The 5,174-nt window shown below is 33.0% G+C and overlaps 1 pseudogene; it reads right to left on the bottom strand.

Moving 5' to 3' along the window:
* Nucleotides 1–1,019: 1,019 nt before the first annotated feature.
* On the bottom strand, nucleotides 1,020–2,537 carry LOC114006751 (la-related protein 7 pseudogene; annotated as a pseudogene).
* Between the last annotated feature and the right edge of the window lie 2,637 nt (nucleotides 2,538–5,174).

The following is a 5,174-nucleotide window of genomic DNA, read 5'->3' as shown; positions in this document are numbered from 1 at the left end:
TTAAAGTATTATAGGTCTTTATAGAACTAGAAACTAAGTCAAATTTTCTAAAGAATTAAGAAAATTTTAAAACCATCTTTATAGAAAAATAATCAACACACAACCACTGCATATATTTAAAGAGGTAATACATTCAACCTATAAATTCCCTCAGTTTTCCTCATGGCTATTAAAAATCTTTTCTTCTGACCTCTCCTTAATACCAGTTTGTAAGAAACCACTGTTTTGCCTTCTACCTCTCTAGCTTTTTTTTTTCCTAGAAATTTATATAAATATATTTTTAGAGTAGGTTCTCAATTGTCTGACTTCTTCCATACAGAATAATCATTTGAATTGACATTTCATTGTTCTTTTTCTGTCAAATATTACTTCATTATCTGGCTATATACCATGATTTTTATATGTTTCCGGTTGTTGGGTGTGCTATTTGCCATTTTGAGTATTACCAATAAAACTATTAGGAAAACTTGCATACAAGTCTTTTGGTGGCTGATTGCTCTTAAGTCTCTTGAGTAAATCCTTGAGTGGTATTTATGGTAGGTTTATAGGGCAGATGTATGTTTATATATTTAAAAAACTACCAAATTATTATTTTTCCAGTGATTGTACTGGTTTTCACTTCTGCCAGCAGTGTATAAGAGTTTCCAGCTGCTGTAAATTCTTATCAACTATCTATCTATCTATCTATCTATCTATCTATATATTTATTTATTTATGATGAACCAGATATGTGCACAAGAGAGAGGAAGACAGAAAGGAAGATAAAGAAAGCAACATTGATAGGATCTTGTCATGCTGCAATTCTCTAATATTCCAGATCTTCAGTTCTTAGGTACTCCCATGTGACTGACTCTCACCAACTCCTGGTATGGTCAGGTTTTTTTTTTTTTTTTTTTTTTTCATGAGGAACAAAGTTATTTCTTTAATTTTAATGTAAGTTTTGGAAAAACTATTTTCATAACTTTTGTTATGCAGTACTCCCAAAATAAAAACGGACTTTCTAAGAACAGCTCAAATATTCAGTGAAATATTAAGAGATGAACTGCAATTTTTCTGTCATATTCAGAAAATCTAATGTGTTTACTTACTTTTTGAGTCTTTTCTAGCTTAATCTTTCTGGCTTTGGTGATTAACTTCTTGGTGCCTCTTTCCTTTTCCTGAGACTGATTGAGATTTGGTCTGTCTTTCAATCAGAATCTTCTGCCATACCTATGTTTGTGATCACCAGAAAGGTCCTCTAGCATTCTGCCATGTTTTTCTTTCATTTCTGTATGTGCGTTTAGTACTGAGCGTGCACCCTTGGGTGTTTTAAGTCTGGTGTGGCACTCCATGTCTCCTTCCAGCAGGTCATGATGACCTCCCAGATGGCTGCCAGGTCATTCCGGACTTGCTTCCTGCCAGGCAGGTCTCCATGCTGAGGATCTTCATGATCTCTTCTTCATGGCTGTGGCCCTGTCACATCAGCTTTCTCCCAGGTGGTGACACTCTTCACTGCTGGTTTTTTCACTCTAGATTTATTAGGTACTTTATAGTTTGTTTCCATTTCTGACTCCAGTTTTATTTATTTATTTATTTTTTATTTTATTATTTTTTTAAAGAAGCCATGCTGGGTTTTTTTGCAGCGGTAAATATTTTTTTTTTAAAAAAGAAATTTAACTTTATTAATTTATTTTTTAAATTTTGACCAGAGAGGGACAGAGTGAGAGAGCGAGAATGAGAGCAAGAGAGAGGGAAAGTGAGAAAGCTAGGCTGCCAGGTCAGGGACTGAAACCATGGTTGGCCATGCAGGAGTCCAGGGCCCCAACTACTATGCCACCTGCAGGCCCCTATTGGGGTTCAACAGTTTCCTATTCCTAACCCTTAGATGTAGTCCTAGATCTTTTTGTTTTACTGACACTTGTGTTGCTTAATGTCCATATTTAACTCCTTAGCCTGGGCAATATCTTCCTTCTTCACTTGACCTTCTTTTTCTTCTCCTCAGCTACTCATAAGGCTGGAAAGGGCTTATTTTTCACTGTTATAAAAAAAATATATACAGTTTTCTTGGTGCTTCTTCTGGAGGATTTTTAAGAAACTCAACAGCTTTTAATGTTTGTTCTTTTGTTTCGAATTCCACAAATGCAAATCCTTTCATATCTCCAGTGGACTTTTAAATGTTGTATACTGATATAAACAGCATTGCCACATTTCACAAATATCCTTTCAATGCAGCTGTGGTTAACATTTTTAGGAAGTAATGAATATATCCCATCCACTCAGTGCTCTGGCTACTAAATTTCCATCAGTAGTCAATTTTTTCATTTTGTTTAAAGATACAAGAAGTGATTATCAACACTTCCATCCCTAGACTTTTCTATCTGCTTTCAAATATATTTATCCTTATGGAGATTTGTATCTTCAAACCAGAAGTCCACTTGCTTAGCAATAGTTACAAGCACCTGTTTAACTTGAGACCATTTCTTTTTTTCTACTTCTTTTTTCTTTTCAGTGCTTTCCTCTTCAACTGTTTTTTCTTGATTTCCATTTGGAGTTTTCATTACTGTGAAACATTCAGTCCCCAGAATACAGGGACTGAGACTGTCCTTTGGCCATTCCTGTCTCCCAAGTTGTAGACTTGTGGTTACTTTTCTGTCATAGCATGAAAAACTCTGTTATCTCTTGGTTAGTTTTTTTTATTTTCAACCATTCTATTGATTGTGTAGTATTCCTTTGACTTTAATATGCCTTTTCTTAATAATCAATTAGGCTGAATATCTTTTTATCTGCTTCTTTCCAAAACATCTATCTTTCCTATTGATATATGAATTCAAATATTTTATCTGTTTTTAAACTTGGTTGTTGTCATTCTATTATTGAGTATTGTTTTATTTATCTATTCAATATACACATCCTTCATAAGATATACAAAGAGGGTCTTCAAAAAGTTTATGGCAATGTATATTATGAAAAAAAATGAATGGATAGATTTCAAATTGTTTGCACCAAAATAAAGTCATGCTTTAAGTCCATTTTTTAAGAGATACTTTTTGCTATAGGGTGTGTGTGCTCACCAGAGAGACAGAGACAGAAAGACAGAAAGTGAGAAATCACACCCCCAGGGGGGATGTGCATGCTACAATCCCTTCTTCTCCATTCTCAGGATTTTGGGCACATATGCACATGTGCCTGGCATGAGTTTTAAGCTACCAGGTCTGGTACTCAAACCATGATCAACTATGTGGAGTCCAATGACATAACCATTACACCATCTGCTGGTCCCAATTCCATTTTTTCATGAAATTTTTGAGTCTCCTAATATGTTTAGCAAATATATTCTCCCAATTGGTGGTTTGACTTTTTATTTTTTGTTAACAGTTTCTTTTTGTCAATGTTTTATATTTTGATAAAATGTAACTATTGATTTTTAAAAATACGTTTGCTTTTGATATATAATTTAAAAAATATTTACTGAGAGGAAGGGAGTCAAAGGGGAAAAAACAAAACATTTAAGGAAAACATAAGTGGGAAATTCTCTGTTGATGATAATATATATGTTAATACCTTTAAATGCACTAATATGCAGTGTATTCATGCTGAGAAAATTCATTTTCAAGCTATAAATAATTTACGGTGGTTACAATGGTTGAATGTATAAAAATAAATAAGTCAACAAAAACAAAAGGCAAAAAAAATTACTCCTTGATAAAAAATAATTACAATTTTCTCCTGTTTTGTTCAAGTAGTTTCAGAGATTTTGCTCTTATAGTTGGCTCTATAATACATTGTAAGTTATTATTCTTCATATGGCTTGAAATCAGAATTGATATTCAATTGGTTTTGCATATTACTACGCACATATTCCAAAATCAATTGTTGGCTTGTAACATTTGTCAAAAACAAATTGACCATATATTTGTGTATTTATTTCTGAGGTCCTTCCAGTTTCATGGGTCTATTTGTCTCTATTTAGATCAATACCACAATGTCTTTTTTACTGAGACTTTATAATGCTAAAAGCCAGATGTTGTGTGCACCCTAGACTTATTTAATGTTTGCAAAGTGATTTTTGACCAATGTAGATTCTTTGCATTTTTATATAAATTTTAGAATCAGTTTGTCAATTTTGACCAAAAATATCTGTTCAAATTTGTATTAAGATTATACTAAGTTCTATAGATAAATTTGAAAAATATTGGTGAAATGTGGAACAACTACAATACTCATATACTGCTACTGAGAATGCAAAATGATACTCACTTTAGAAACAAATTAACTGTACCTTATAAATTTTTTTATTTTTTTTTCTCAAAGTGTTTTTTTTAAGAGAGAGACAGAAAGCAAGAAAGAAATCTCCCCCATCCCCCACATCCCCCTCCAGAGGAGATGGCCATGCCACAATCCCTTCTCCTCCATTCTCCCCTCAGGATTTTGGACACACACACACACATGTCTGGTATGAGTTTTAACCTACTGAGTCTGAGACTCAAACCACTATTGACTATGTGGGAGTCAGTGACATAACTATGACATCATTTTCTGGTCAAAACAGAGGCATATGTTTAAGTCAATACTTTACTTGAATGTTCATATCAGTTTTATTCACAAAACACCATAAACTGTAAACAAGTCCAAATGTCCATCAGCCTATGAATGCATAAACAAATTGTGGTTTATTCATATAGTGAGACACTACTTAGAACAAACTACCAATACATGCAACAATACAGATGAATTTCAAAAGCAATACACCAAGTGAAAGAAGCAAAACACAGATGACTATGATTTTTAAATTCTATTCATAGGAAATTTTAGAAAAGACATAACTATACTATCAGAAAATATATTTATGCTTGACAAGGGCTGGAGTGAGGGAGAGAGAAATTGTTGAAATTCATGGTAAGGAATTTTTTAGAGTCACGAGTGTTCTCCAATATGTTTGGTGAAGGTTATGTAACAATATATTTGTCAAAATTCTTATAATTATATACTTACTATCAGTAGAATTTGTTGTATGTATACTATACTAGAAAAACTGATCAAAACTGCAGACATCTTGGATATCTCTGGACAGAGTCAAAGTCAAAAAAAATTCATGTAATTCTGTGCTTGCACTTAAGATATATTACCTTTCGATGACATGCTTCCAATATGTGACATATAACTTAATATAATCCAACAACTAAGAAAGAAAATTC

The sequence above is a fragment of the Tupaia chinensis genome, unplaced genomic scaffold, assembly GCF_000334495.1.
Source record: "Tupaia chinensis unplaced genomic scaffold, TupChi_1.0 Scaffold150006_1, whole genome shotgun sequence".
Classification (NCBI taxonomy): Eukaryota; Metazoa; Chordata; class Mammalia; order Scandentia; family Tupaiidae; genus Tupaia; species Tupaia belangeri.
The sequence above is the reverse complement of the archived record's forward strand: the minus strand, read 5'-3'. Positions and strand labels throughout refer to the sequence as shown.